This window comes from Cebus imitator, unplaced genomic scaffold, assembly GCF_001604975.1.
Source record: "Cebus imitator isolate Cc_AM_T3 unplaced genomic scaffold, Cebus_imitator-1.0 Scaffold195, whole genome shotgun sequence".
Classification (NCBI taxonomy): Eukaryota; Metazoa; Chordata; class Mammalia; order Primates; family Cebidae; genus Cebus; species Cebus imitator.
In genome coordinates, this window is record NW_016107510.1 from 3,735,693 (window position 1) to 3,755,101 (window position 19,409).

The 19,409-nt window shown below is 55.7% G+C and overlaps 1 protein-coding gene across 15 annotated transcripts in view; it reads right to left on the reverse strand.

Annotated features, from left to right (window-relative positions):
• The window catches only part of PAX6 (paired box 6), a 28,257-nt gene extending 18,548 nt beyond the window's left edge, over positions 1–9,709 (reverse strand). For 3 of the 15 annotated variants that reach the window (XM_017547123.2, XM_017547117.2, XM_017547112.2), the window contains exons 1-2: positions 2,828–3,061; positions 2,541–2,728 (exon numbers count right to left, since the gene is read on the reverse strand). The gene's annotated coding sequence lies outside the window, so the exon portion shown is untranslated. Of the gene's footprint in view, positions 1–1,657; positions 2,381–2,540; positions 3,062–3,804; positions 3,961–9,540 lie in introns of those variants that run through there. The other 12 variants (XM_017547119.2, XM_037745223.1, XM_017547120.2 and 9 more) reach the window with 10 other exon arrangements.
• Positions 9,710–19,409: the final 9,700 nt, after the last annotated feature.

The window sequence follows — 19,409 nt, forward strand, 5'->3', positions numbered from 1 at the left end:
CTAATTTTTAACTACTTGGTAGCCAGCTTAAGTCCATAAAAATAAACCAAAAAATTAGGACTTTTTCTCAGCATTGGGTAAATATTGGCCACAGCAGAGGGCTACTAGTTACCCTTATCTAGATTGGCTCTCCAATGCTTCCCTCCACTCTCTCAGTCCCTGCACCGGCACCGTAGTCATGCCCTGCACAGGCAAAACCTCCAGCTCAAACGCAGGATACCCCACCCCACCAAATGCAGGACCCTGAAGCTGCAAAGGAGCAGTAGGTGGGGAGAGGGGGAATGGAATTCCCCTAGGAGGGGTAAAGCTTCCTGAATTCCACTCTGTAACCCACGCTGTACACAATCGCAATGGAATGCCCCCATCCTGGCTGGTAAATTCTTGATGCCATTTTTAAAAATTCAGTAGCTGAGCCCTGAGAGGCCTCGCTGATTAGTTTTCGAAGCAGCTGGGAAGGTGGCAGTATTTCAAATTCCAGTTCTGCTCCATTCCTACTCCCTTCTCGGCTAAGAAGCTATCTAATTACTTAAGTAAACCTGAACACTAAGTGCAAAAGCAACCCTGGAAGTGGGGCACATCGACACCCGGAAGCAGTCCTGCGCACCAGAAAGGTAAGACACCCCAGCTGCAGCCCAAGTCTCCCAGCTCAGCCCGAGGCTCTGTACAGCCTCGCTAGGGCCATAGACCCACATCCTGAACGAAGGAGTCTCCAGACATTTTGGAATCGCCCCTGCCTTGGACAACCAGACCGCTGGGCCACTGCCTCTACCTCTCTGTCCCCAACACAAGCCTCAGTTTTCAAATGCTGTTATTTTAATTACTTAATTCTCAAATTCCAGCCCCAAACTCTTTAACTAGGGTAAAGGGGAGAGCTCACTCTAGGTCCTCCCGCCCCCAGCCAGAAGAATAATTAGCAATTAAGATGACAAAGTTTTACTCTCTAGGGCCAAATAAGATAACAACTAATCAAACTGCCTTCATACGTTTGCAAAGGTCACTGGCTATAAAAAATGTAATGTCAACCGCAACAACTATTATTTCTCCTCAGTAAACTTGCCAGGCTTTCAAGCTCTTTGCCTTTAATTTCATTTTCTGATCCCAGCCCCTTCTAAAACCTTCCCAAGTTCGAGTTAAACATCCAAAATGGCTTAGGGAGCTTCGGAGAGTATAAGGAAAATAAAAAGGAAGAAAGAAAGAAACCACGTTCACTTTGTTTTTAAACTTTCTAGAAATCACTCATGAATCAAGAGCCGGGTTTTAGCACTCGAAAAAGAAAGCATTTCCACTTGAAATTCAACTCCATTTCCCCCAATTACACTTGCTAAAATTCAGGGCTATTATGGCGCAGGGAGACAGAAAATCTGCACAAGGAAAAGAGGCAACAACTTTATAAACTTTGAAAAGACACTTTTCCTCCTGGGGTCTTAGAATCGAAAGCTCTCAAATTACTCCGACTAATTAGCTGGGAGAGGAAATGATTAGAGTGGGAAAGCCAATGCTTTCATATAGATTTATTTTTAAGGCCTTACCAAGAAAAACATAAGGGGATTCAGAGTAAAACAAACAAAAAAAGCATACCACCTCTGCATCTCAAAACTTGCTGAAATGCCAACCCCTGGTGCGACTGGATCAGAGGAAAACAAGGAAAAATACCCACCGAGCGAAGGGGGCCGGAGGACAGGGAAGAGCCCCAGCCTCCGCGGGGCGAGGGAGATGAGAGTCGGGGGAAGCCTGGGGAGCTGAGAGTTTTCAAGTTCCGAGCTCTGCGCTCCAGTGGAGTTGGGGCCACGAGCCCGGGGACAGGATAGAAGCTGACAGTCCTCTTGCTGGGCTCTGAGCTCCCTCGGAGCGCGCGTCCCACCGCCTTGGCCTGGTGGCTTCCTTCCCGGCTCGTGCTAGCTCGCTCTTTTCTCTGCCTCCAGCGTGCGGCTGCCTTGCCGAATGACTCCGCTCGGGCTGGTGGCCGGCGCGGTGCCCCCTCGGAGTTCGAGTGCCGGCGGACTCTTCTGCGCCGGAGCCGAGGGCGGCACAAAGCCCGAGGGCCGGCTGGCGGGCTGCGGTGCGGTGAGCCGGTTGCCTCGGCGCGCCTGTTCTCTGCGCGCTCGCTGGGCCTCGGGCTGGACAAAGCAGCCGGCAGCAGTTGCTCTCTGCCGCCGTTCCAGGGCTTGGGTACCACAGAGCCTCTTCGTCCTCTCCCGCAGGTCGGGAGCGTTGGGCGACGCTGGGGCCGGGAGCTGTGGCGCCTGGAGCCTCGCTTCTTCCTGCGAGCTCAGCCCGCGCTGGCGAGGGCGCTGGGGCTGAGCCGGCCGCCCGCCCCGAGCCCCGCGCCGCTCCCGGTCACCGGCGGTCGCCCTCCAATGCAGGCTTTCGCTGGAAGTAGAAAGTTTGGGCTCCTGCGTGGAAACTTCTCCGGCCCAACTCTCCCGGCGTAGCAGTGGGGGAGGGGACCGGCGAGAGGGGAGGAAGGAAGGGGGGAGGAAGGGGGAGACCTGTCTGAATATTGCAATAAAATTAAAGCGAGAAGAAAGAAGCGGACTCACCTTTATGAGGCATCCTCTCTGGTTGTCAAGGCTCCTGTCAAGAGTTTTGCTTGCTTGGGGGTTTTTGTGCTGCTGTTGTTGCTTAAAGACCACAACGGTTTGAGATGACGGTGTTTTAAAGGAGTTGCTGGTGAGAGTTTTCTCCACGGATGCTGCTGGGTTGGTGTGTGAGAGCAATTCTCAGATTCCTGGGAAGGAGACAGAGATTGACAATAAAATGGGCTGTCAGCGGTTGGAGAGTGAGAGATAAAGAGTGTGGGTGAGGGAAGTGGCTGCAGCCAGCACACCTGTGCTGATTGGTGATGGCTCAAGTGTGTTAATGTATGTGTGCCGGCGCCCGGCCTCGCCTCCACCGCTCCTCACTGGCCCATTAGCGAAGCCTGACCTCTGTCATCATCCTCCAGCAAAACACTTCCTCCTGCGCCTGAACCAGAGCGGGAAATGAGGCCGAGCCACGGTTCGCTTTTCAAACCCACTAATCACTCCGCAACATGCAAATGCACCGCTCGCTCTCACACAAAATATTGCTTTATGCAAAGCAGCGCCGGGGCCTCGCGCCAGCCGATTGGATGCTCCCTCTCCCCGCCTGGTGCAATTGGTCCGTTTGTTTGAATATGAATACACTTGTTTTCGGCTTCGCCGGTGGGTCCCGGCTCCTCTCCCCGGCGCAGGGCCCCCACGTCCGGGCTCTGGCGCTCGCCGGCATCTCCCCGCTCCGAGCACGCCGGGAGTAGGCGCAGCCCGCACTGCCGCCGCGAACTTGAGTGGTCAAGTGGAGGCTTCTGGGTTGGGGGTCGCGCCCCCACTACCCCTAAGCTGGGCGCTGGACTCTCAGTCTACGGAGGGTACAAGTTTCTGCTCTGTCCTTTCTTGCCAACTCCCCAGCAGCGTGGCCTACCGCCCCGCCCCCGCCTGCCCCTATCCCATCCCGACCTGAGCCCCAAGACGCAGAGCACCGCTGCTGCCGCACCCCAGCCCACCTGGCCCCTTGGAAGAAGAGGAAAGGGGCGGGAGCATCATTGGTTCCCGGCAGCTCCATTCCAGCTGCGGAGGCCGCGGCGAAGCCTAGGCCGAGAGGAGGTTGCCGGGCCCAGAACTAAACTAGGCCAGCGGCCTCCCCAGCCCAAACCTCCAGGGCCTGTCCAATTCTCCACCCCACTCCCTCGGCCCCTTCTTCTCTCTTTTCTCCTTTCGGAAGCCGCGGTGCGCAGGGGAGCGGAGGCATAGCCCGGGCCGGAGAGGCCCGAGTAAACACTCCACTTACTTTGTGTACAGAGGGTTCTTGTGAAAAGCCCTGAAGAGTCCTCACCAAACACTCACCAACTTCTCCCACGTGCCATTTGTTGACTAAGTGCTGCTGCTTTTCGCGGCGCCCAAGAGGAGGGGAAGCAAGGGGGAGATAAGAGGGGAGGAGGAATGGAAGCCTGGGTTGGAGAGGGGGCGGATGACCAAGGCTGGGAAAGTCTCTCTCTCTCTCTCTCTCTCTCTCTCTCTCCTCTCTCTCTCTCTCTCTCTCTCTCTCTCTGTGTGTGTGTGTGTCCGTGCGCGTGCACGCGCGCGCGTGTGTGTGAGTGTCCCACCGGTGATGTCGGTATGTCAGCGTGTGTCCTTTGTGCCCCCGGTCATCTGTGTGTGGTGCGTGTCTCCGCACCACAACTCCCTCTCCTGAGTCTGCTCAATCCACGGAGGCAGCTCCCCTTCAGCTGTTGCCAGAAAACCGGGGAGTAAAGTAAGTAAATGGCTTTTCTCTTCTGACCACACACCAGAAGTCCATTTGTTGAATGCCGCACGATTAGGACACACCTCAGTACACTCCAAAGGCGCCCCTCCGAGCCCGCAGTTAAGGTGACAGGAGAGCGAGCGGCTGCCTGGTCCTGCGCTGTCCGGAGCTCTCGGTGGCTTCGGGCCACGGAGCCAGGAAGGGGAAGGCTCGGGCTGCGGTACACACCCCAGGACCGGGCAAGGGGGAAGGGGGCTGGAAAGCTGTGACGCGGAGGCTGAAATGTAGCCGCCACCGGGTACTCTACAACTCTTCTGGACTTAGGGAAAGTGCTGAAAGTCAGAGCTCATCAATAAAGTCTGCGGGACCTGAACTCGCTGATGACAGGCCGCGCCGCTGCAGCCCCTTCGAGCCGGGACAGTGAGGAAGCTGCAAGCTGCCCTGGGCCGCGGGGCCACGTGTGGGCCTTCACCCTCTTGTCCCTGCCCCAGACCCAGCAACGCCAGGACCGAGGAACTCGGGCAGAGCACCCAGGAGTGAAGGACACCCCGGCCCCAGCCACAGTTGGGGGTCACACAACCCTCTCCCCTCCTGGGTTGGGGAGGGCTGCCGGCTCTAACCCTTCCCGCGGCCCAGGAGCTAGCAGCGCCAGGAGAAAACCCGGGTCAGAGGTTAAGGAGGTGGCGCCGGGTGTCCAGGTCCGCGGCCTCCTGTGCGAGGTTTCATTTCGCAGGAGCGCGACTTTCGGAGGATCCCGGGAAGTGGGGCTGCAGGCCTGAGTCCCAGACCAGCAAAAGTCGGTCTTCTGTTTCTCTTTTCTTTTACGTCCCAAGCGAGCATGAAAGAAGTTTAGACTCGAGACTCAAGTCCGTTGTACCGGAGGGGGGGGGGGGGGGGGGGGGGGGGGAGCAGTGACTGTCCGAACTGGAGGCAAGTATCATTTTTACAACCTCTCAATTAGCGACCGAGTGGATTAGCACCTTCTTAAGCTTTGCCTCGGAAAGAAGCAGCCGTAATCTTGTTGCTATTTCCCCCCAGGGCACTGGCTCTTTGAATCAGCTTCTTCTCCCACCCCTCCAACCCCCATCTCGCCGCGGAGAAAAGTTTTAACAAAAAATCAGAAAAGGCAAGGACTGAGGAGTGAATGCCACTGACGTCATTGGGTGGGGAAGGGGGCTCGGGGAAAGACTCCTGGAAACTCCTCCGCACAAACAAGAAACAAAAAGGGCTTGGCTGCTTCCCATGTGTCAATATTTGGGGAGGTGAGCTCAGCCCCAGAATGAGGCAGAGTTTTCAAAGTTTAAGGAGAGAGGGGTGAGAGCGAGATTTCCTCGTTCTCTCTGGACTGGTCTCAAAGAGGGTGGGGGGTGCTGTTCTGCCTCGTGGGGAGTCTCACACCCTCTGCCAAGTACCCGCACTGGGTGCGACGCGGCCTGGGGCTGTGGGGGCCGAGACCGAGGTGCGGGCGCGGTTGCCAGAGGTGTGCACAAAATCGAGACAACTCGCAGGTCGCCATTTTAATTGCGGCTTCCAACACGCCCGAGGCCCACTAGCTGCCCTACAAGGCGCTAGAGGCGGAGGGAATTGCGCCTTAGGTTCTGTCTAGCCTTTCCCCGCCTCTCCCCAAGCCCCGACCCCCCCCCCGCCCCCTGTGGCCAGAGGGAGGACCTCTCGGGCCGGCGGTTGAGTTCCCGCGGGGGGCTGCCGGGGTCGTTCCACCGGCAGCCGGACTGTCTGCGTGGAGGGAGTCCCTCTGGGGGATAGAGGCTCGCCGGGGCCTGAGCCCCTAACCAGTATTGATGAGTCAGTATGAGATAAGGCAAGCATCTCACCGGCACCCTGGCATTTCCCTGTGCCCACCCCATCAGGTCTCCGGTCTGGGGGCGGCCTCCGGGGAGGCACATCTGGGAGGATGTACGTCCAGCTCCCAGCTTCAGAACCAAGAGCCTCCCACCGGGAGTCCTGACACCTCCGAACTCCCTCTTTCCCTGGCCAAGCAGAGGCGCAGCGCCGGCTTGCTGGAAAGGGTGAAGACTGGCATTTCTTTGGAGAAGGAAAGTCTTAGCAACACCTGTGTCACTTTGTAGTGCCCCAAACGTCTCTCTCTTTGCAGACCCTGGGAGGGTGGGTTCCCTGGACCGCGGAGCTGGCAAACGGGTCCAACGAGCACTAAAGGCAAAGGCGCCCACCCTGGCCGCCCAGTTCCGGGTTCCTCCCCCGCTCTCCAGGCCTTTGTCCCTCTCCTTTCTCCAGCAACCTGCCGGTTCCCGCTCACCCGGCAGTCTCGCCGAGCTCAGAGCCTAGAGAAGTCTAGAAGAGCCCTGAGCAGCCCTGTGGCACCTCCAGGCTGTGACCACTGCTCGGCTGGGGGGAAGCCGCGGTGCCCTCGCCCTTCCTCGCCTCCTGCCAAATGGCTAGTGCTAGGGACTCCTTGGTTCAGTCCTCAGTCCTCTTCCATTCACACTGGGAGGCGAGCCAGCCTGTCTGTCTGTCTGTCTCTCTCTCTCCCTCCCCCTCACTCCCAAAATACTCTTTAAAATAACATTGTTCAGTGGAGTTTCCCCGCAGAGGGATTCCTAGCAGCCTAGCGGGTCAGATTCTCAAGACTTTGCCTCCCAGCCCCTCCATGCTGTTGTCTAGATAGGCGTTGGGTTTAAAACTCCTGACGCATAGGACAATTGAAATCAGCGGCACTCTCCGATTTTTGCAAATAGGGTTCCTAGGAAAGTTTGCTTTCCATTTCTTCACCCTGAGATGATCCCCCATCTCTCCTTTCCCTGTAACCTCTGCCCCCAAGAGGCAAGAGTTCAGCTTTAAAGGAAAAGCAAACAAGCCAAGGCCACCTCAGTCCCTTCTCCCTGGAGCTCCCCTCTCTAAACCGCGGCCTGTTGTAGGGTACAACGACCCAGTCCTGCGATTTGTCCCGTCTTAGAGATGGGACAGGCTGGCAGGAACTGGGGGCTTTACTGGGGGATTTGAGGCTGAGGAGGAGGGGTGAGCAAATGTCATGGCTGGCTCGCCCCAGCAGCCAGGGAACCGGAGCTAAGCGCATCCTGACGGGCTTTTAAAACGACATTGATTAGGACAAGCTGTTTCCAACCCCAGTAAGAGTTAATCTGCCTGTTAATCAAGGCACTAAGGGGCTCAATGCGAGCTTTATTAGCAACTGGAGAACAGAGGCGGCAGCGAGGGATCAAAAGCGGGGATCCCATATATTTGTCAGCGCTATCTCCAAAAAAAGTATTTTCAATTAGAAACCAATTCGGCGCTTTTCATCACTTCCTAACCCAGTCTCACAGAGGGTGACTTCCAAACCTGGCTAGCGGGGGAAAAACCACTGCCGGAGACAGAGGGGCGGGGAAGGAATTGCGGGTTGGCTCCTCCGAGTGCGGCGGGCCGGGGAAAATTTAAGAATCCTCAGTACGCGGCCCCAATGCCTCTGATTCCTCCCGAGAGGAAAGCAAAGGAAAAAATGAAGCAACAAATAATACCACCCAGGCTGACAGCCCTCCTTCCCCGCCAGACCCCGGTCCTCAGGCCCGGCTCTGGCGCCGGGTAGCGTCCAGTCCCTGCGCGCGCGCGGCCCGGCCCGCGGGAAAGTTTGTGCAGCCAGAGGGACTCTCCTTACGCCTCGCGCGCGCTGCCCCCTTCTGCCCTGGAGGGGCGTTGGGTTCCCTGCGGTTTTCCTTTCCAATTCTGAAATAAATAAATAACCTCCGGGCCCTGAGGAAATCTGAATAGTTATTCCAATCAGCCAAATTCTGTGAGAGGGTCTGAGGAAAAAAAGACAAGCCTATCACAGGCGCCCTCCGATCACGAAGGGCATGGGCATGAGAAGGCGACAGAGGAGGTCCTCGGCTGGCCCTGGGCGCGGGGCGAGGACTCTGGTCAGAGGTAATTATGTCACCGCGTTTTCTCGCCGTGACAGCCGAATAAACACAATCTCCAATAAACATCTCTAATGAGGGAGGAGGCCCGAGGATGGCTGGGTTTGATTTATGACTGGAGGAGAAGGTCCACTTCCCACTGCGAAGCGGACAACCTGCTCGCCGCCCAGCTCCTGAGAGAGGAACCCGCGGAGGAGAGGACGCAGGCCAGGTAAGGCACGTGGCCGGAGGGCCACTGCGCGCGTCCCCCGTTTCCAGGTGAGGAGAGCAGGGAGGCGGCCACCGCTCGGAGTTGGGCGGTGGTCCCAAACACCTGTCACAGGTGCCTGAGCTCCGAAGATGCTCACAGAAGACCTAGAGAGGGGGCGCAGGAGCGCGAGTGGGAGTGGGGGGTTGGGGACGAGCCGGTGGCGAGCCGGGGCCTGGCCCAGAAGCCGCTCCAAACTCCCAGGCGGAGTGCTCGGGTGCCCCGCCTAAACCGCCCTGGGCGTCTCCAGCAGCTTTTAGGGCTGGGCTCCCAGGACTTTCACTCGGCTGAACCATGAGTTAGTCTAAGTTTGGGTCGTCCCTTCCCTGACCCACTTCGGGGACACTTCCGGCCCCTGGCTCTGGCCCTCCAGGGGCCGCCGGGTGGTGGGCGCTGTTCTTTCCCGGGCTTGACGTCCCGGCTTCCCTGGCGCCCTCGCGCTCTCCCTCCGAGGCAGCCAGCGCAGCGCCCGCAGTAACCCGAGCCCGCGTTCTAGCTCAGTGAGAATCGCTAATTATTAGGTCTTCCGAAGTGAAGCTCAAATCACAAGCTGGGGGCTTTTCGCGCTGCCCAGCTCTGCTGGACGCATTCTTTCGTACTCTGCGTCACTCTGAAAAACGAACCCCAGCTCTAGACTTTGTTGCGGTCCAGCCATCTACACTTTGCAACCGCGGGAAACTTCTGCACCTCGCCGGACCCGCTGCGGGGTGTTTTTAAGCGCTCCAGGCGCAGGTACTGTCTTCCCGACGCGCGAATGTCGTAAACTGCGACGCAGGGGAGATCTGGATGCAAAGTGCGTCCCCACCTCCTGCATTTTTCACGGTCGCGAGTGGCTTTAGCAGACAGCAGCAGCAGACCCCCGCCCCCTACTCCCAGCTCCGGGCTGGACTGGAAGTCCACTCTTGGGACTGGAACATTTTGCTACTTTTGCAGAAAAGCACACACTGCAAAGACACGTCCCTCCTCCACCCCCTTCCTATCCCGCCCTCAGTAACTCCCTTCCATCTTTGTTTGCCTCCTTTTAAAAGCAAAAATCAAGCCCCGGGGCCACTTGGGGCGGGCTTTGATTTGGGGGACACCAGTCGCGGGCGGCGGAGAGGCGCCGAGGGCCCGGAGCCGGGCCGAGGCCCGAGCCCCGGCGATTACCTGGGAGCGGAGGGCGGGGAGGCAGGTGAGCCTGGCGGCGCCGGTTCCCACACTTCTCACCGCCGCTCTGCAGGGGAAGTGGCAGATCTGACAGCCGCGTTCTACGTGAGGACCTGCCCCAGAGTTTAAATGTCAATGATAAGAAAAGAGGGTGCTCAGGCAGGCGCTAACTTTCCTTAATATCCACGCCAGCGTCGTCCTCATTGGCTGCCCGGCCCGCGTGACGTCATGGCGGCTAGAGTTGGGCACAGCTCCGCGCGCGGACTAGCTTTCGGGCCGGGCGGGAGCCTCCTCCTCCGCACCCAGGGTCCGGCCCGCTCCAACCCCTGCTCTGGTCTTCCTTGGCCCGGCTTGTGGCTGCCCTAGTCCGGCCCGGCCCGGTCTGGCCCGCCCTCCTACAGGAGGCAAACTAGTCTTGCTGAGTGTGCTCCTCTTCACTGCTGGGCACGCGGACCCCAAGAGCTCTGCCCCTAGGCTGACCAGCTAACTCTCTGAGTAACAGCCCTGTCCCCTTCTCCGATCCCCAAGGGAGTTACTTCATCAGAGAGACCCGAAGGCCGCGCCGGGGTTGAGAGACGCTTTTGGCAGGAATCATTTTTAGGAGGAGTTCGAGGCTCGATGAGTACCCCCAACCTGGCCCTCGAGCCCGCAAATCACTCGCTGGGCACAGACTGGGGCTCGGGGAAGAGGACTGGCGATCCCTTTTTCAGGGCCAGGCCAAAGGTCTCTCCAGGCCTGCTGGGTCCTCAAGAGGGAAGCCCCAAAGGGGGCCTGCCCGGGCTTCCCTAAAAGGGAAGTGGCGGTGAAGGTGGGAAGAATGGCAGCTGTGGCTGAAAGGCTCCAGCCACATAGAAAATGTAGGTGATTGTGTTTCTCTTTGACTTGGAGTTAACTGTCGACTTTGTGGCCTAGAAGAGGAAAATAGGAAAACCCCAGATTCTGAAGTCAAGACTCACAGAAATTGGGGCGGGGTCTGCAGGACACTGACTTGTTGGTCTGAGCCTGTTTTTCCCTCACACCTTCTGTGGCCTGCGAGATGACTTAGCAGAGGTAGGCCTAGTTACCTTGGGTTGGAGATTTAGACCCACAGTGCCATTCCCGTCCCCTATCCCTCAAAACAGGGCGTTTCTCAACTCCTTCCCCTGTGCTTCCATCCGGCTATCCCATTTGAAAGTGACAGAGGTAGGGCTGGAGGGTCAGGGGTCGCTTGAGAAGTTTGCAGGAGGAGAAAGGGCGGGGCGTGGAATTACCTGTAAGCAGCTCGTGGGAGACCCAGACCGTGTGGACCCGGGGCGAGAGAGAGAGAGAGTGAGAGAGAGAGAGAAAATGAATGTGTGTGTGTGTGTGTGTGTGTGTGTGTGTGTCCGCGCGCGCGTGCGTAGGCAGGGAGGGGGGCGCCTGGGCCGGAGGAGGGTCATAGGGCCAGTCCCTGCGCGCCTTGATCCGGGCGGCGGCTAGGGGAGAGCCCAGCACAGATGGCGCTGGGGCAGAGGTCTAGAGATTCCCGCTCCCGCCCCTGACACACCTGGACAGGTGTGAGACCTCGCAACCGGCCAAGAGGCAGCTCCAGGCAGCCCGTCTACCCACTCCTCTTAGCCTGGACCGCTCCTAGAGGGACCTGATTTTTTGTCTTGCTCAACCCGTCGAAGACTGGAGGGCAGAGTAGGGGTGGGAGTGCGGAAGGGGAAGGGGTGGAGTGGCGGTGAAGGTGGGGAGGAGAAAGGCAGCTTTGATTGAGAGGTCTCGGCAGGATGTTCTTACTTATTTACATTCTCCAAACTTTCTTTCTGCATTCCTAACGCCCTGGGCATCCTGTCTTCAGGCCTAGGAGCGTCCACCTCCCACTGGTCACTCTAGTCTGGGCCTAGACCTTTCTATGGTCCTGTCGCCTGGCTCGACTGAGAAGTGGTGCTGAGGGAGGCATTTGTTCTGGTTTCCCTGTCGCCATCGGCCATCTCCAGTAACCTAGTTTCTTGGTAAGCCGCTAGCTCCCCTCCAGGACTTGGCCCGGCCTCCAGCCTCACTTGTCCTGAGGTCTCCCATTCTCCGCCGTCGCCTTGGCGTGTGGGCTGCGGGTAGGCCTCGGACCCGGGTAGGCCTTCCTAACTGGCCAGTTTCTGTCCGGGGCTCGTTCACCACCCTGTTCCAACCCGATGCCGAGAGGGCTGCTCAGGACTTGTTTGAAGTCCAGGCCATTAAATGTGCGCGGATCCCTGCAACCCAGCAGGGTGCTTGAGAGCGACGCTGGAAACGCCACGGCCCCCACCTGCTTATCTGCCTGTCAATAAAGGGCGCGTTCGGGCGGCACGGGAGCGCCGGTGGTGCAAGCGAGGCCGGACCTAGGCCCTTTCGAGCTCCGGGCCAACGCAAGAGCTGCTCTCCATTTTCCCCGGGCAAGGAGGGAGGGAGCCGGCGCTGGGGTCGCCGCGGGAGAAGGTGCAGGTTTAGCTGTGAGAAGGTGCACTGTCTCAGCTGGATTCTCCGAGTAGCTCTAGACCTTGGAGCACTCTGGAGATCCTACCAGAAATCTAGTGTAGGGGGCTCCTCTCCGCGCCTGCCACCAGCCTTGGGGAGACCGGGCAGCGCCCTGCGTGAAGCCCAACCTATGAGGTCTGGCCTCGCCTCGCCTGGGCAGAGGCAGCCTCTCTAGGCCACACTGGCTCGCAGCGGGCAGAAGGGCACCGAGGGCGGCCCGGGGGCATCCTCGACGACTCAGAGTCCCAAATGCCGAGTGCTACCTGAGGCAGGCCGTAGGTAGGGTGCAAAGGACCGGAAACGGGAAAGAAACCTCTTTTTTTTCAGGCTTACCCTCAGCCCAGGATAGCCCAGACTGCAATTTTCCGACATCTAGGTCAGCTCCAGGCTCTGATTCTCCACAGCAAAAACAGTGAGCGAGCTCGCCAGCCGCCCAGTCTGCAGAGGCTCCCAGGCCAGCCCCGGCACCCGACTGCCGGGAAGCCCAGAGCTTCCCCATTAGCCAGCAGAGGCTGGTGAAGAGCCTGGATGGGGGTGAGAGGCCTTGAGGTAGGGGTAGTAGTGGAGGGAGAGGAAAATAGAGAAATCGGCTCTTGGTTTGAACTGTAGCTGAGATCTGTTGTTCTTATCCAAGGTATGTTTTTCCCTCCCGGCCTCTGTCTCTTCCTCTCTCGCCTTAACTACTTTATGCAAATAAAGCAGCTTCCAGATTGGAGGAGCCCCTCCGGTTGGATCTGTGCTACCAGGTGGGTGGGAATTGACATAGTATTTGTTTTTTTACTGAGAATAGGCACTGAGTCCCCCAACAATTATAAAATAAAATGGATTTTCCTCTTAAATATTTCTACTTTTTTAAACTTCATCTAGAAGATATTGCATTCTGTTAACTTCTGCAATATTTTTTAAAAAGTATCCCAGGGTGAGTGCTAATGTATAAAGTAGCTTAATAAAGCTTTTCCGTATACAAATTAATAGGAGAGGAAAAAATTCCTAAATAATTGATTTAAAATACTGTGTATATTTGAGTGTCATTTGAAATAGCTGTACAAGCCAGTAATCAATATATCATCTTAGGAATCTAATTTAGTGGGCAGTTCGCGTGGCTCTTGCTCTTCCTTTTCTCTCCACTTCCTCCCCTTTAAACAGAAAACTTGTTTTAACACGATTTTTATTTTAAATCCAAACTGAAGGAACGTTTTGTGAATTCAAGCGTCAAAAAGGGGCCTATTTAGCAAAGATAATATTTGCCATCTCTTCGCCCTGGTCTCAAGGACTGCATAATACCATGATTATGTGCAATTCTGTGGTTCCTCGGCTATTCAATTATTTTCCTGCTCTCATTTAAAGAACTACTTTACTTACTTTTTTCTCTCTTCTGTCTATTTTGTCACACCATAAAAAGTTTTCCTGGACCTCTGGGGGGAAATCTCCAATGCTTCCAGTTTGCTTTATTACACACACACACACACACACACACACACACACACATGCACACATACAACAATCAGTTTGAGAAAACTCTGCTTTTCCTTTCCGTTTAAATATTTTCATATTAAGTCGGTTTGTGGCACCATGTTTGATTTATTTCTCTCCCTCGTCCGGGTGGAGATGGAGACATTAGCTGAATTCCCTGGGGGTGATTGGATGCAATTCGCTGAAAGTAGACAGGCACGTCCTGGATGTTAGAAATTCACTTTTTCTCAACGTGACAAGGCCGGCTTCGATCTACAATTGTATTTGAATGGGCAATGAGCGGAAAGATCTCTCATCATTAAGCTTGCTTCTACTTTAGCAAAATAAGGAGAGCCTTCATTTGCACACAAATGCTCATAAAACTCGGATTCCCTGCAACCCTTTAATAAAAAAGGATTGCTGCATAATTTAAATTGGAGGCCAGGAGATGGCAGAGAGAGGGAGATGAGGGGGTTTCAACTGAGTCCCCTCCCTTCCCCCAAAAGGTCCATGTGATCTAGTTGACTTTTTTACTTTAAATCTTAAATAAGATGTGAGTTGTAACAAGAGGATTGGCACTTACTCTGTGACCCTTATAATTGGATTAAATATAGACTGAGACGTACAAAAACACACCAAGATTGACACCTGCCAAATGGACTTCCTTATGATTGATTGTGATGCTTCGTGCTGGCAACAATAATGAAATAAATTGTACGGATAAAACAGCACATTTGTCATTTCCGTGCCATGAGTGAGGAAGTCAACGAGTTAGGCAAGCTGTTAGCTGACAGGCGAGAGCGGGAGGCATTTAAAGAGATAAATAAGGATTCCAGGCATTGACAGGACAAATTATAACTTGTCACAACCTTTTTAAATTCAGAAGTTTTCAATTAACATATATATTGCTGTTACATATAAGATAAGGGGCACCCACATAAACACGAGTGGGGTGAAGGGACCCACACCCCCAACGCCAAGGGTTTGGGCATCTGGGCCTCTCCGGCTGTGTTTCCCCATGCTAGCAAGCTGGGAGGGCACCCAGGCTTGCACCGCTCGCCTGTAGGCCTAGGGCTGCCTAAGGTGGGTGAGAGTGTGCTAGCCAAGAGTGGCACCTGCTTCTTTTGCTAGGACCCCCAGTTCACAGGTCCAGCACCCTTTCTTCACAGAAGCAAAGCTCCCAGATGGAGGAGAGCCTGGGCAAGGCCTGTGCCCGGGTCTGACAGGGCAAGTTCTGCTTTCTCCATCTCCTAGAGTCCTGTGTAAGGAGTAAGAAGTAGAGGGCAGAGGCAACCCCTTTCAAGCTCGGAAGTGTTGCTCTCAGAGGAGAATCTGAGCTCCTGGACCTGAGGTATCAGCAATGGCCACAACCTGTGGGCAGGCCTAGACCACTAAAACCTGGTGAGGCCTGAGGCTGCTCCTGGACTCTCAACTCCTTCTCGAACTCACCGGCCCAGCGCTGCCCTGGAGGCCACAGAAGCAGCCCTTTGACCTTCCTAGGAGGGGCTGCTTTTCCCTTTCAGACTTTGACTCTGCTGCAGTTCCCAGGCCTCTTCCTTGACCCATGGGTGGGAACGAGTTTGCCAATGGGTCCCTGGTAACCTGAGTCCATTCACCCAGAGCGAGCGAGACTTTCAGACGAGCGAAACGCTAGATTCACTCTGCGGGGCTACAAGTTAGGGGAGGCCAAGAGATTTCTGGAGAAGTCTAGATTGTCGTGGCTGTGGCTGGAGACTGCCGTGGGTGACGTTTGAAGAGTGTGGAGGGACTGTAAACTCTGCAACCGTCCTCACCCCAAAGGAGTCTGGCTCGTTGGTGTTAAAGCTAATCCCCACCCCAAAGTAGAATTTGGACTTGAGGAGCCTCTTTGAACTCAGGTTTCGGCATCCCGCCAAAGTCCAGGTGAGAAGGAAAGTTTGGGCGGGAAGCGAGCGTCCCTCCCTCTGAGGTTGCTGGGTGAGAAGTATGGCCTAGGAGGGCGAGTAGGGCGTAAAATAGGGCCTGGTCTTTGCGGGCCGGGAAGCTCGAGGCCGTGGAAAACCGAGAGGGCCCGTTCCAGGCAGGTGGGGCAGGCTGCGGGCGCGGCCCAAGGCACGAGGCCACCGCCGGCTGGGCAGGTCCAGTCTCCTGCTGCCAGGAAGGGCTTCGCGCTTCCTCCGGGTGCAGCCGTCTCGCTCCTCTCCCTAGCCTGGCTACGTGGTGCTCGGAGGCCGCACCCTAGTCCTCCTGGGATAGAGGCCAGCCTTGCTGTCGAAGCCCCCACCTGTCACCACAAACACTCGCAGAACAAGAGCGTCAACCCCAAGCTCCAGAGCTTCTGGTCTTAGCCTGCTGGAGCCTGCCACCAAATTAAACATCGCGAAGGCTTTGAATCCCTGCAAAGACGGAGACTGGAAGAAAGGGAGGGAGGAAAAGGGAGGCAAAAAACAAGTTACATGGAATTAGTTGGAAGCGGGCTCATTCCCCAGCGACTGCAGCCATTAACATTATAATCTCAAACGCCATTTTTTATGTAACACTATTGTTAGTAAATCAACTCCTCAGGTCCTCAGAGACGCTGACCCCTGGCAATTCAGTGAAAGTGTAATTATCTCCCCGAATCTTGGACAGATTTAAGAGATTACATTTCCACTAAATCTATATCAATGCTAATTCCCTCTCTCTCCCCAGCCTGCAGGTGCTAGGCACGGGAAATGGCGTCAGACCCCAGCAGAACGCTTCACAAAGAGGAGAGGGCTTGCTGCGTACAGGGCCAAAAGAAACGAAACCCCACATAAAATTACACCTATTTTTTTTTCTACAAAACCTGGTTCTTATATAGCAAAGTTAAACAAAGCAGCTATGCTAAATTAGCGTTTCATAAAGGCGAGTTTAATGCTCGGTTACAGTCAACTGGTGTATCTCTGATGGCTAATTGTCTATCAAAATTAAAGAGAAAAGAACAAATGATTCGTTATAAGAAGGTGTTAAAAGCCTCAACAAAAGGACATTTCACAAATATAATATCGGCAGCTCCAGGATTGCCTGCGGGGTTGTTCAGGCCCCGGCCCTGCACAGCTATGAGAAGTGGGGTGCAGGGTGCTATTTGCCCGGCAAGAGCTCATTTCCTCCCAAATGAGTATAATGAAAAGCCGAGAGGCTATATTAGTGTAAAGATCGGGATTAGTCCAAATAGGAGCCGTGGACTTGGGCTTAAAAGGCGACCCCTACTCCCTTTGCCCAGTCTGGGGATGGAGGGCACTTGAAGGGATACTTGAAGGACACCACATCCAAATCTTCGCAGTCCCACGTTCAGGGACAGGAGGGAGCGATCATTGGGCAGAGGGTAGTTTCAACAAAGGAGAGCAGGCTAGGGAGATCCCGGCTTTTCCTTGCCTTCTAGGGGTTGGAAGGAGATGGTCCGGGCTCTGTTGGAGGCGCGGGCACAGTCCAGCACGTGCCTTTCTGACGCGCCGCGCTAGTCTGGGGAGGGGAGTGTAGGCTGCTGCCACCACCCTCCCCAGGCTGGGAAGGACGCAGAATATAATACGACGGCCCCTTCCCCAAGGCGACACCAGATCCAGAGCTCCAGGCATATTTGTTGTTCAAAGTTAATTAAACCTGAAAGCAACCAAAATGCGCGCGCCAGGCTCACGGAGGCCGATTCCCTACCCATGTAGCCGGCCCGCAGCGCCAGAGAAGCGTCAAGGGCTGCCGGGGCTCGCTCACTCCGGCGAAGTCTCTGTAAGAGAATCTGAGACTGGGGAATAAAAGCCGAAACCAAATCAGGCAGCAAGAGCAACAAACCATCTGGAAAATGGACCCACGGAGCCGCAAGAATGTACTTTTTTTTTTTTTTAAATCTTTGACAACTTGTGTCCTAAAGTGTATTGAAGATAATTGAAATGATTACAATTCATTGCTGCCTGACTTTGAATATGAACAATCACATAATGACATCCCCGCCACAGAACAACAGTTTAATTTCCATTATCCGACTTCGGGATCCTAGCGCCAAGCCGCTGGGGCAATGCAGAAATCTTGGTTCCTGCCTACATTATTCATTTTAGGGAAGTGGGGATGGGATAGGAGTGGAGAATGGGTTGTTCCTCTCTTCCCGAACTTGTTCTGAAAATCCCAGGGACCGATGGACCCAGAGGAGCGGAGAGTCGAGAGAATCTCTGTCAATGGGCCACTTTACCCGACGGGGCTGCGGGCGACGGCGCTCCCCGGCTGCCTGGTAGTCCCCTTGGGTTCCCAGACCCACAGGGCACTGATCCCACAGCTCCCACCCTAGTCGGGTCCAGTCAGGGAGGACCCAGGCCAGGATCCCTTGGCAAGATTGTCATCTCGCGGGGCAAATGCCCTTCTCTCATTCTTTCCCCTCCCTTCCAGCCCTCGCGTCCCTTCCTTCTTTCTGCTTCAGAGCTCTCAGGCTCGCGTGCAGGGCGGGATGGGCCCGGCTCCCGGGGCCCCTTCGCAGATTTGAAAGTTGTCTCGGCCTTGATTTTGTCCCAGCCTCCCTGCTGGGGACTCACGCCCCACATCCCGCGCCACCCGAGGAAAAGCAGAGAAAGGCAGAGTCTCTTCGCATGGCGGGGACGCTGGTGATCACCTCTGGGCGCGGCCTCGCTGGAGCCTCAGGGCCAGGGTGGGGTGTGGCGGGGTGTGGTTGGGTGGGGTGGGACAGGGACTCTGGGTGTGAGCCGGGCCAAGGCCTCCGCAGTGCGCAGGCGCCTTTCGGGCCCCCTGCCCCCTCCCAAGGCGCGGGGTCCGGGGGACAGAGCCCGAGCCCCTCTCTGCGCAACTACCGCCTCTAAAAAAAAGACCATCTGGTAATTGTCTTTCTTTAGATCTTCCCTTAATTATGCTTTTAATTAAAGATGGTTCAAGGCACCGGACCACATGAAGGGCAGTAATTACAAATTACATTACAAACCCGACAGATGTAGCAGGATCTGCTGGGAAAAAGGTACCGGAATAAAAATTTGACTAAAGTTTGGGATAAATTAATCGGTGGCTTGAAGAACAGAAGCACAGTTCTGATTATGTAGGCTCCAGCCAGGATTTAAGTTTTGTGTCATGATTGTTTTCATATTTCTTTGACATCTATTGATTTGGAGGCAGCTGCAAGCCTTTGTCACAGGAGAGAAGAGCAGTCACAATATATTAGCTTGATGGCATAACTCGAACCGGAGAAGCGAGGGGAGCCAGAGTGACGGGGAAGTACATGACCCCCCTCCCGGGGCCTTCGGGCTCAACTCTTACTTTTAACTTGTTCTAACAGGAATAATGGAGTATTACTACTGATGCATGGTCAGAAGGGTCTTTTCTGTCTAGAACGCAGGCGGCAGGAGTTGCACCGCCACAACCCGGGAGACCGAAATGTCTCTACTCCCCGCGCCCCACGCCTCCTCGCCAACCGCAGCCCCGCACCCGGTGAACCCAGCAGGTCCGAAGTTGAGGGAAGCTGGGTTGGTAGAAGTTCTACTGGTCCTGGGCTCGGCCTCTAGGCGCCAGGCCGAGTCCTCACCTCGGCTTCTTTGAGGAGCCTACGGCAGGCAGCAGAGCGGCTGGCGGCCCCGGAGCTGGGGAGGCTACCGCCGGGCAGGTGCCCGGCCTGACAAGGCGTGTGCTGCCGCCTGCTCGCCCGCCGCGGGCGGGGAGAGTAAGGGAGCGTGACGCAGATTGTGAAAACAGAAGGGAGGGAGTTGGGTCATTTCCTTCGCTAATCATCGCCCTCTCCTGCTCCTCCTCCCCACCCTTATCCCATCCTCGCCGCCAGCCAGCCTCGAACACTCTTCCTTGCCAAAGTCTGACTCACTTTGAGCCAGTGGCTGCACTTTATGGAGAAAATATACGTGCCCGTCACTCACCCATCTATTTACAGCGCCCATGCAGCGCCTCGGGGAACACGCATGGACAATTAAACACACCCACTTACGGCGGGATGAAGAGGCTTT